Raw genomic sequence first — 12,722 nt, 5'->3', positions numbered from 1 at the left:
CACACACACACACACACACACACACACACACACACACACACACACACACACACATTCCAACTCTCAAGGAAGTATTTTTCAAGGGGCTTAATAAGAAATTAATATTTTTCATATTGTTTCGACATTTCCCAGTACCTAAGAAGTTAAAATTACAACATTTGAAAGCAGTTGCAAACAGAATTAGAAATGTTTATTCATTCCTATGATTCACGCTGATAATAAAGCCTACCAGCAAATCGGGGGACCGTATTATACACAAGTACAGAGGGGGAAAAAAAGTTAAAAGTTATTTCAGGGTGATTTTGTAAGGCGTATTATTCACGGGTATGTGTTAGTCAGAAGGATTTTATGATAAAAATGGAAGCAAATTGGAAGTCAAAACCTCAACAAATGTAAACGATATTCCGCAAAAGGCGCCCCCCCCATAAAAAAAAAAAAAACAGCACGGCTGAACAATCCGACACTCGCCAGTCCAATTCCTCTGGGTGTTAGGTTAGAATGCCGCTGAAGTACATGTTGAACAGGAGGGCACAGTGCCTGCTCCACTCTGTTCTCAGCCGCGTGTCGGATTGGTTTAATTGATTTAATGGGGGTGAGGGGGGGCATGAGTCACAGCGGGAGATGATGGCCAACGTTGGATGCTTTGGCGAAGTCAAGTGTGTTGCGCTACCTCAATTCCGTCTTGGATGGACCGTGTCGGTTGGGAGAAACAGGCAATCGTGGCGACATGTGACAGAAAGGACACGGCTAGAAAGAGCCATAGAAATTGACGCCATTCCACCCCCCCACCTCCCGTCCCTGCTCAGAACAGCGTGTTCCCTTTTAACGGTTTGACTAACACCCAGAGTGGCGGGATAAAAACCTTTGCGCGTTTGTGTTGGTACACGGCGGCTGCAGCCTGTGCTAATGCGGCGCTGAATGGTGTGCCTAATTACTTGGCCCAGAGATAGCTTTTAGCTAAATCACCCCACCTTTTGAAGAGCCTGTATCAACAGTGACAAGGGCTCGCACAATTACATTAGCCCTCTAGCCACCCAGTGGGTCCGGCGTCGACAATCAGTGTGATTTTCAGCCGCTTCATTATCGTCATCCCTCTCTCCATGACAATGATGTTTTCCCTGCGAGAGGGACGGCGAGAAGGGGATGATGGAGAGTCCGATATTGACAAAGAACAAGGGAGAGATTGCAAAAGAGAGAGGCCTAGAAATGGGGTATTATGAGAAGAGAGAGAAATATAGAGGGAGGGAGTTGTCAGTAGAGGTCTTACTTATGCTAATGTTTGGCCTGCTGGTGTGTTGGATGCTGCAAGAGAGCCAGGCAGCAAGTGGAGTGAGCTGGTGACTGTAATTGCTCATGAAGAGGGGTCGGATTGCTCGCTGAGCCCGTGCTGGCAGACCAGCGCATCCTCAACACGGTCCACAACAAAAGTGCTGTCACGATTCATTTGGAGGACAACTGTCCGTTGTGTGCGAGATAAACATGTCATATACTGTGCAATAACGTGATACATATTGCATCGTCACTGTTGGGCTGAAAGCCCGTCTGTGTACAAATATTGGTCATTTTCATATTTATCCACAAATGGATATTCCTGATATGTTTAATTGGGGAAAAAAATATGTTGGGAAAATGATGTAAGCTTTTGTGAAGGATGAAAGGCTTTTTGGTGAGGATAAGCAGGATAGAAAATGGATGGATGTCTGATCGGAGGGTTGGAGCGAGCGCAGACTTTCATGTGGATCGGTAACACGATTTTGGTATTTGGCAGTGATGGAAGGTTTTCGCTCACTCAAGCTAGATGCCGTTTTTTTTTTTTTTTTTTGCCGAAAAAAAGGCATGATTATGGAGATGAGAGGATTCCGCCTGACAGCGACGCAAGTCAGGGAAGGAAGCAAATTTCAAGAAAGTTGATACAAGTTCTGGGACCTTTCTATCCTATCAACTAATACAAAGTGGTGCTTTTTCTGCAGTACATTCCACCTTTTCATTTTCCATTTTCTGGCTTTACGGACATACGAGGCACACACAAACACATAAAAAAAAAAATTTAAAAAAGTAGTGAACAGTAGTCACCTGGGAGCAACTTCACAGTCCCCTGTTAAATGCAGGGCTGATGAAGCAACGGGGAGACAGAGTTAGTGGATTCCGGGTCAGCGGGTGACCTCTGAACTCCGGGCCACGTCAAAACGAGCAAGAGTTGTGGGTGAGCAGAGAGTTGTGGGGAATGTCGCAATACTTCAGAGAAACAACAAAACATCGGTAGGAAGTTCCATAAGGCGAGGAGGGGCGGTGGACAAGCATGGAAGAGAGAAAACGAAAGAGAAAAAGTGACGGGGACATGCACACTTTGAGGATCAGAGTGGTGCCAAGTGGGGTTGGATCACTCGACACCCTATTAGCCTCTGATCACTCCGCCTCAAACTTCTCGGAACACCACCACCCCAACCCCTTTGCACTAGAATTCCCAATCCGGAAGGGATGGCAGTGGATGTTTTATGGACGCACACCTCAGTTGTATCACTGCAACACACTTCTCGTGTATGGGAACTGCTAATTGAATTATGCTTTGGGGCCCAGATCAGTGATAAAAATGTGTTGACAATGATGCACGGAACCGTGGAAGCTATTCCCGGCAAGCTTACGTCCAATCCGGGAATCACTGAGGGACGACAACTTGAAGGCATTTTTATGTGAGGAATGTTGTGTCAACAGCATTACGAAGCTGGCGGAAAGAACGACGACAGGGCGGAGAAGGATGTAAAAACAAGTCATAAAACAAAAAAATATGACGTCACAAACTATAAAATTGTGATGTTGCCCTGTTAGCACCCCATCTATCACTTCCAAATATTATAATTCATATCTTACATGAATGGAAATTTGTACCAAAACATACAAATGAGATTCGGGGATGGCCCAAGAGTTGGTGACAGCTTTCTTACATACAGGACTCAATTTCACACAGTGCAACATCGCCGAAGTAAAACTACAGCTTTTCAGTCCATTTCAAACAATGAACACTGAAATTGTCGTGACAGTCATTTGTGATCCGCCAAGCACAAAACGGATCACTTTTAAGAAATTCAGATGTATACATTTTTGGAAAGGGCATTCAAAAGGCTTTCCAGTGATGTATAGATTGTGAAAATCAAGTATTCGGGACAAAGTGTCAATTTAAAGATGAAAATGGAGAAAATCATGATCCAAGTTGTCAGGGATCAACATCAATGGTGGCCCGATGGCCTGGGGCCACCTGAATTTCATTCATACTGGTATCACTGGGGCAGTAAAAATACTTTTAATGCATTGAAATTAACATGCTCTTGCTTTACTTAAAATTTTACTTTTGCGCTTCACCTACTTCCATTGATCAATGAATCACCATTGATATTTTTACTGCATTGTGCATTTTTATGCTATTTTATTCATTTTTTTTTTTTTTTTGCACATCAAGTTAAATTCTTCCACAATCCTCGAACAAGGTTAAAAGCGCACAGAAAAATTCAAATGTTGAATATTCTGTTCAGATTTTATCCTAGATGGAAAAAAAGATGACGACAAAGGCTAAAGGCTAAAACGAAACCGCATAAAGATGCTAAATATAAAATAATCATTGAAAGTTTTTGTATAATATTAAGAATGGGCAGTGCTGGCTCTGGCCGGGCCAAAACAACATGGATCAAAAAAGGTTAATGTTGGTCCCAGGTTGGTGAAATGTACGATTTAGCAAACCATACTAGCATGATAAGCTATAAGGCTATCAAGATCGAAAGCAGTAATGAAGCTGATTTAAGCGGACTGTAAATTGGAATAGATGCGATTGTCTGTATTTGGTCCTCTTACTGTCTTTTAACTGTCGGGAATTCAAGATGTTTTTTTTTTTTAATTGTTTACAGGTCATAAGGATTCAGCCTGGGACAGGGGTTAGCGAGTGCGCGGGTCATAGCAGGGTTGGGTGGGGCTAAGAGGAGTGAAAAGTGGAGCACTTGGAGCCTCCTGGTGTTAAGGAGGTGCTCCCGGAGGTCCAAAACAATGGCGCTAGTCAACAACAGGAGCAGACCTGCCTCTCCTGTTCTCTCCATGTCGCGCTCTGCCGCGCTCTCTCAGTGCCTCTTCTCTGCAAGCACAAAGGATTGCCGGGGCAAGAGTAAGATAGACGGGGTCAGTGCAACATTTTAATCCGAGTGGAAAAAAGGAGAAGAGGTGGTGGGGTTGGGCGGCATCGAGGAAAAGAAAAGCCCGCCCCCAAAACATCTTGTGCAACACACACGTACACATAAGTAGAAGCAAACATCTACACACACACACAACGGGGGCAGCATCATTGTCGAGGGCTTTTTACCTGAATGATTGCCCTCAATTAGATCCATGCTCAGAGTGGTTGAGAACACATCAGATATCCAGAGAGTAGAGGGCCGGGGGGTCGGAGCAGGCAGAAAGAAATAAGGGAGGTGAGCTACTCCTTGCCACTTTAGATGGGGTGGGGATGGGTAGGTTGGGGGGAGGGGGGCAGAAGAGAGCAGAGAAATCACTGGAGAGGTAATGATATTAATGAGCTCATGTATACGAAATTGGCAGAAAACGCATCCGAAAAACTATCGGGAATGAATTAATTCCAAGGCTCACGTCAGTCGTAATACTTCCACATTGTAAAGGCAACGTTTTAAGTCACATCTCAACATTCCCGATGGCCGACGAGTTAAACGCCGTCTTCCCCTGCTGATTTCCTTTTTTCGAAACCAACTGCCATTATTCCGTGAAAAAGACTCATCTTAACTCTTTTAAATGCTCGGCCCAAAAACTGGCCGAATCTAAAAGGGTTTTTTTTAAGCGACATCTCGGTGCCAAAGAATTATGTTGGTGTGAGCAGAGGAGCTTCATTTCGGCAGGCCGTAGCCGGTCGTAGGAATGCCGTTGCTTGTTGTCATCTTGTGTGCTATTCTTACAGCCTGTTTATTATTTTTTTTGGGGGGGGGGGGGATTCAGTGTCATATTTAACCCTTTCAGGGACAGCGGTCACTACAGTGGACAGCCAATCATGTGATCAGGTTACAGGTTATCATTATTGGTGCATGAAAGGGTTAATTTTCACAGAGTACTTTTTTTTTTAATCCAGTTCCGTTCAATTTAAGTACAAAACATTTATTGTTGATCTTTAAGAACTTTTTTTTTAATCATTTATGTCAATTTTTTAAAAACTTTTGAATGGAAACCATTTGAATTGAATCAATATTAAAAGTACACTTTGCGCCAATTCAAACACAGCGTTTATGTTTCAAACTGCGCATCATGTCACAGATGCTTGCCAGAACAACACCATGACGATTTTTTGGGGGGAGGCGGGATAAAACCTCCGCCTCGTTTTTGATCACTTCCACGTATTACGCTAAATAGTATTGCAATGTTGGTCATCAGGAGAGCCGAGTATATTTGAGGCACTAACTTGGGGTAAAAAGTTTGAAAACCGCACGAGAAAAGGAAGCTATTATCTCAGTTAGAGGCCATCAACTTGAAATTGTTGTTTACTTATTGTGTGTAAATGTTTGAGGTTCACTGAGCAGAATGATATATGGGCATCGGTTCTCTCTCTGTGGAATGTTTACACATCCACTTGCTCAAGGGATGAAAAAAAAAATGTCACAGAGCTGACAACAAACCTCAGATTTATAGCTTTATAGGATTTCTTCATGTCAAAAATGCTGACTGCAGCAGCGACATTTAAAAATGGATGTAAACATGAAAAAAAAGAACTGGCCAAAATAGGGTTGTACTGTACTTCAAAAGGGGGGGGGGGGTGGAATATAAATAATACATGCGAAGACACTGGATATACATTTGGAAAATAAATAGCAACTTTGATGCTTGCCCAACAAAGAAGTAATCATTCAAGGGTGGTCAAATCGCGTTGACGTTAAAAACCACCGAGAAGACGACCCTTGTGAGTTTGCCGCTTTCGCGCATGAGTTGCTGATGGAAGGCTTGCGCTCCTTTCGCCGCACGCATCGATGGACAGCCGCCATTCAAACCGCCGCCCGCTAAAAACCCACTGTTGACTCTGTTTTGTTTTTAATCAAAGCAAGCCCAAACTCAATCTAATCCCACCCCCCCGCACACCGAAACACAAACACGGACACGTCGAAAGATACACATACACACTGGCGCGTACAGTACGGCACACTCAGCGCTACAATTACCCCTCAATTAAAGATAATAACATGACCACTTCCTGACCAATCGCCGACAGTCTTACTGTGACTCACACGCCGTCTAATCTCTCCCTGACACAGACAAACACACGCGCACAAAACAAGGGGGGGGTCAGACAGTTTATAAGGATAGCGGTGGACGTCGAAATCACTGGTTATTTTTCTCTGACCGCCCCGCTTTTGGTGATTTTCGAGGCAGGTGGAGCAAAACGTCCTCGTTTTTTTTTACAGGAATAAATGTTAGCTTTCGGTGGTTTCCTGTATATACCAACCACCGTCCGGGCGCTTGCGCGCTAGAGTACAGTACGGACGCATTTTCCGGCCCAACAGAAATAACGTCGTCCCTCCCGCTCATGGATGAGTGAGCAAAAAAGCAAGTTTCCAGCAGCCGTGAAGATATACTTTCTGCCGTTCGCCTTCCCTCGCCGCCGCGGGATTTTCTTCCGTCCGTCGGGACATCAGGGCAGCTATAGTTAGCAAAGCCCTACCTCAAATGACAGACTGCAGAGGCTCTTAGCTCAAGTAGAGGGCTTATTATTTAATAACGGGACTTATTCCCACTGCAATCATTTCTGAGTAAAGTCATACCCCATCTGGGAAAGCTGGCAAAGTCTAACCAGCATTTAGAGCTGAAATTTTTACATACTGTATCGCCACGAATAATGGCCGGGGTTTAGTCCGGTGCAATGACTACAAGGTTTATATTTGAAGTTAATTGATGCAATTGTGACTTGTGTTACAACGGGAAGGGAACATGTAATCCCTTCACATTTGACGTTTCTATTTTCTGCGTTATTTTATTGTTGACTCTTGTCAACGCCACATCTAATGAGGAAATTAAAAAATAAGCGCTCCGGCCAAGCTACTCTTCATACGTTCGTACTTGTTGCACGGTGTAACACAGGGCTGATGTGTGTTTCTGGGTAAGTAGATGACGTCCCCTAAAAATATTTATAGTTGCCTAAATGAATGGTTGAAACAAAGGATGTCCTTATGACAATTTAATGATGCATCTGTCAATGAATACAGAGTCCCAATGCCATACCACGGCACTACACTAAGAAAAAAAAAAAAAAGAATGCATCCAAACTGTCGTAACTGGTTTTTTTTTAAACCAAATAAAGATTATATGTAATTTTTTTTTTCCTTTTGTCAATCCACCCTCTCTGTGTGGTCTTCTTTTTTGGGTTCATGAACAAATACATGCTGTGCAACAATTTGAAAGTTGCAACTTTAAAAAAATCAACGCACATTTTTGTGGAATCGGTTTTCCGCCTTTTGTCTTTGTTACGCCACCACACAAACTCAAAACGTAACAATGTATGGTACTTCTTTCCTTTTCCGACAATGCTTAGGCACCATCTTGTGGCATCTCAGTGACTTTCAAACAGTAGCACAAAACTGTAGATAGGTCTGTTTTTCACCGAAGAGCTGCGGAATGGTTCCAAACGTAAGAACGTGAATTTGTGAGTACTGAACGAAACAAAGATTTTGCGAGTGATAGCTGTCAATTAATAGGTCCTGATCAGAGTGCTTGAAAGTACACAAAGCTGACATTGGCCCGGATTGTCACGTTTTGGTAAATAATCTCTTTTTTCCACAAATCTGTACTACTATATATAGTAGTTAGTCCACACACGTTTTTGGGGTCTCCTAAAAAATGATTCTGGAGGTACAAGGATTCCGCCCAACTCCAGCGATAAGTACAGTATACCGTACTGTAAGTATTATATTTACAAGAAATAAGTATATAGTACGGAGGTTATTTTTGGCACAAGTAATCCGGGTCTTGGCACCAATCAAAAGTCCTGAGAGAACCTTCACCCGGTCCTTTTATGTTTAATGCTTGCAATTTTATCAGTAGCAGCAAGAGAAGATTTTATATTCTCAGTTGAACTATTTAACGGCTGCATTAACAGTGCCTAATAAACAAACCAAACAGGGAAATGTTTGAAGCTAGTCAAAAGGTCAAACTGTTTCCGTTCAAATAGTAGTCCAAGAGACACCAACAATGTTATACTTTTCACCCAGCATTCAATTTGTCATAGTCTCTTCATCAATTTCCTTTTCCAAAAATAAATAGTATGATCTACTTGCCAAATACGGAACTCGAAGGCAGTGTGAGGATAACTACATGCTAGCTAGAAAAGCTTAAAATAAGCTAAAGCTTAACAAAGGCTTTTATTTTTTATTTATTTTGTTTTTTGCTGTCACTCCCAAATTCATGACCACTGAATGGAAAATTACCGCCAAATAACTAGTGGGTAAACACTGACAAAAAAAAAAAATAATCCACTATACAAGCACTCTTGCTTGTGTCGTCCGTCCGCAACATAAGAAAAAAAAACATTATCAGATTGACACGATCACACTGGCTATCCGGGCAGAGACGCTTCCACGCATAATCGCAGCCTGTCATTCCCCCGGCGTGGGGAACAGGTGCAGGAGGAGAAGGAGAATATTTCAGGCTTACTGTCTCCTTGGGCTTAGGACCTTTTCCTGGCTCTGAGTGCTCTGCACTGAAACAGAGGGAGACGCCAACTCCAATAAATCACGATGAACATGTAAATGCCACCAAACCACATTCCGCTCAAGAGCAGGAGGCCAAATGGCTACAAAGTAAAGTTCCTTTCTCTTTCTTTTACTGTTGTTTTAAGACGAGACCCCTCCTTCCACCCCAACACATACGATCTGTGCCTGTTTTTGTTCCACTCTTCCTCCATCTTTCTCTCACTCTTTGTCCCCCCCCCCAAGCAGCTAATAGCATAATTTGAGGAAGAATGTTCTTGGGAGTTTCCTGCGAATTTGACCGTTTGTCACCCAAGTGACCTCTCTGCTCCTATCTTTCTTTTCCCCGACCATGACACGAAAACGGCGCTGCTTTGGAGCAATGGCTGTCTGGGGAGGAGGGAGGCAAATGGGAACCAGGGCTAGACCATGTGTGTGTGTGTGTGTGTGTGTGTGTGTGTGGGTGGGTGTGTGTGTGTGTGGGTGTGTGTGTGTGTGTGTGTGTCTGTGTGTGTGTGTCTGTGTGTGTGTGTGTGTATGTGTGTGTGTGTGTGTGTGTGTGTGTGTGTGTGTGTAAGATCTGTATCAAACAGCAGAAGTGGCTATAGTGCTCAGATATTTGTGTTTAAAAAAAAAAAACAAAACAACAACCCTGGCGATTGAAGAAGCGATGACACAACTAAGTAATTAAGTACAGACGAGTACAGTACGAAATATACTAAAGTACGGAAGTAAAAGTACAAGTGAATTGTTACTGTTAATGACACACAATAACCGTTTGGTGGCCGTGAAAGCGTGTCTGTTGTGGAAGAGCTAAGTGCTAGCTAGCGCTGGCTCAGGCGTTCAAAACTTCTTGAACCCAAAAGCTTTGCCACTGTTGTGACTTGACTAACAAAACAAGCGAAATTAGGCCATAATAACTAAACACCGAAAAAAAAATTCACAAGGTGGTCTGGGAAATTAGATGCAGATTTTTTGGGGAACACCAGAAGCTCATGTTTTTTAAGCTAGCACAATACGACGCATGCGCAAGGCACAACCAATTCTCTGTGATAAGACAATGGATCATGAAGATCTGTTGCACGATTGTCGTCAATGCACCCTCACTCACTTTCCTCCATGTCGCAGCTCTTTGTTTTTGTGACGAAGCTCGCAATATCTCAATTAGTCAAGATCGCGACCCCAGTTGATTTTATTGTTACGTCTTTTTTTACATCGTGTCACCACCTGGTCAGGCTGAAAGAAGTTAGGAGCCCATTTTCGAAAAAGACAGTCAGTTTTCAATGGAAGTACAGTCAAACCGAGGTTTTCGAACGTCTCTGTTCTCGATCAAATTGGTTTTCGACCAGAAAATTCAAGATTTTTACGCCTCGGATTACGACCGAAAACCGGTTTTCGATCAAACTGAGCAAACCCGAATACGCCACTTGACTCCTCTCGGCTTCCTTAAAGCGTCCCCGTATAGCGTTCATTGTGAGCAGATGTGTTTGTTGTGATTTACGCAAATCTGACTGTTTTTATGTTATTTCTGCATAGTGTATTAGCCCCTAATCATGGGCTAATAAAATAGTTTCGGATTTCGAACAAATCGCTTTTCGAACAGCCTTCTGGAACGGATTATGGTCAAAAACCGAGGTATGACTGTACAAGTAAAATGACATCGGATAAACAAATGCTCAAATAAAACATTCATAAATGAAAAAAAGGATAAGTGCAAAGGATGTGTACTCTCTGACTTCCCGCCAGTGATAAATAGCAGTTCTGTTCCATGCGTTCTATGCGCACTATCATAGCGCACGTGCATGTGTTTGACACATTTTATGATGCGTATAAATACACAAGCTGAAATGCAGGCGGGCACTTGTGCGCAGTGGAAACTGCCGCACTCAGTAGGGTGCTGAGGTAGGGCCCCCACTACTTACTCTCTTGACACTGAGCTAAGAGTGGAAAAGGAGACGCACAGGGTAGAGCGAGTGGAGGAGCTACTGGTGTGAAACTTTGTATCACCGCTGAACTCATGGTCAACACTGACATTTAAATGTGATTTGAGGCTAAGTTGTTTTGGGGTGGGGGGGGGGGATAGCTTCAAGAGGGAGGAGTGTATTCAAAAAGCATACAAACATGGATACATACACACCCCCCGAGATGAGATGATGCTACTTTTGCTGGACGGAGAAATAGATATGGGAATATGAGACCCATTATTTACAAAAGGAGATTTGGAGAGATTAAGAGGTAGCTTTCCAACAGATGTTTTTCTAACTTTTGATTGACTCTGGACAGAATTATTATTAGCAGCCCAGCTCAGGTTTATCCGGCAAAATCCCCCGCGGAACAGGTTTTTGGCAAACCTCCTGCCAGTGTTTTGCTCTGCATACAGTCAGGCTAGCTCACTTGGCAGGGTACATTAAGTTCTTCTTCCTTTCTAAATGTTGACAATTTATTGTCCACTTGGCCAGATTGTACCAAGTAACCTGGACAACGATGCATGTACGGAATACAGACCACATACAGAATTTAGTCTGTGTTGCAGTATTACTTCAGAAAAAGTACATTTTCCAGTACAGAAACTTAAGATCACATTAACAAAAATGCACTGCGCTGTCATGCTAAACTGGGAAATGGGCAAAAAACGAGACTGCCGTGGCTTTTTAAGCTAATTCGGGGGGCGGTATTCTCAACATCGTTGTGTTTAGGTGATAGGTCGGCAAAGAGGAGTGTTTTATTTTGCAGTGACATAGCTTCCTTGACTGCGTGGGTCTCCACTGCTTTATGTTGGTTGGTGCTTTGAAAGTGGTGTTGCGTGACTGTTCGACTTCACACTTCAAGAATAAACATAAAAACGACCAGCAAGTCATTTTTAGCGATTGCTAACATCAAGTGGTTCAGAGTGGTGCAATAATTTTAAATGTGTTTTATTTTTTTAACAACAAAACTATATTACTGTATTTTCATCGTAACGTTTTTTCAGATTTTCAATTTTTGCACTCTTTGCTTATCGGAAAAACAAAAACATCCAAGAAATTATTAAATTCCACATCTGGCATTTGCTTTATTTCTCCTGAGACCAAGCAAACTTTGAAAATGTTTTTACCGAGAATCAAAGTCCACGGCATCCATCCATTCATCCGTTTTCTAATCCGCTTATCCTCACAAGGGTGGCGGGTGTGCTGGAGCCGATCCCAGCCGTCTTCGGGAAGTAAGCGGGGTACACCCTGAACTGGTCGCCAGCCAATCGCAGGGCACACAGAGACGAACAACCATTGTTGCACGCAATGGCACCGAGGGACAATTTGGAGTGCCCAGTCAACCTGCCATGCATGTTTTTCGAATGTGGGAGGAAGTCGGAGTACCCGGAGAAAACCCACATCGGCAGGGGGGGAACATGCAAATTCCTCACAGAAAGGCCGGCGCCAGAATCGAACCATTCGGCCAATGTGCTAACCAATACTTTTGTTTTCTTTACAGAGACTGTGAAAATTGGCCCATCCTCTTGGAAAATATCCTCTTTGTCAAATCATGGATATAAACAGCTGAATACATTAATTTTTCAAATATTCAACAATTTAACATCATAAAACGACACATCAAACTGCTTAGCTCGGCTGGTCACTATGAAAGAGTGACATCGTACCCAGTCCAGCTCTTCCACCGTCCTCTTATGTTAAGTAGTAAAACATTTGTGGCTTGGAAGCACATACCTCGGGTCAAAACTTTACAGCACATCCAAATTCTCATTTTTTGTCATACAAAGGACAATACTGAAATGACACCACTCCTGAGCTTTCCCTTTTGGGAATTATAGTTGCTCGTCTTATTTATTTATTTTTTTTACTACTCCGTACACTCTGCTTTTATAAAGCCCTAAAATTGGTTATAGGAAAAATTTAACACTGAATTTTTATGGGTTTTTTTTGGTCAATGCTGCAATGACGCCATTGTTGAGTGACCAAATGTCCAACCCGATCGATTGTTCTCATATCAACCCTTTGCTGCTTACAGCCACAT

At 42.9% G+C, this 12,722-nt stretch overlaps 1 long non-coding RNA gene across 2 annotated transcripts in view; it reads right to left on the bottom strand.

Moving 5' to 3' along the window:
* LOC109531901 (uncharacterized) overlaps nt 1–10,982 on the bottom strand; it is a 32,393-nt gene extending 21,411 nt beyond the window's left edge. For both annotated transcript variants that reach the window (XR_002171275.1, XR_002171276.1), the window contains exon 1: nt 10,852–10,982. This is a non-coding gene — a long non-coding RNA (uncharacterized LOC109531901). The remainder of the gene's footprint in view (nt 1–10,851) is intronic.
* Nucleotides 10,983–12,722: the final 1,740 nt, after the last annotated feature.

Source organism: Hippocampus comes, unplaced genomic scaffold, assembly GCF_001891065.2.
Source record: "Hippocampus comes isolate QL1 unplaced genomic scaffold, H_comes_QL1_v1.1 scaffold22, whole genome shotgun sequence".
Classification (NCBI taxonomy): Eukaryota; Metazoa; Chordata; class Actinopteri; order Syngnathiformes; family Syngnathidae; genus Hippocampus; species Hippocampus comes.
The sequence above is the reverse complement of the archived record's forward strand: the minus strand, read 5'-3'. Positions and strand labels throughout refer to the sequence as shown.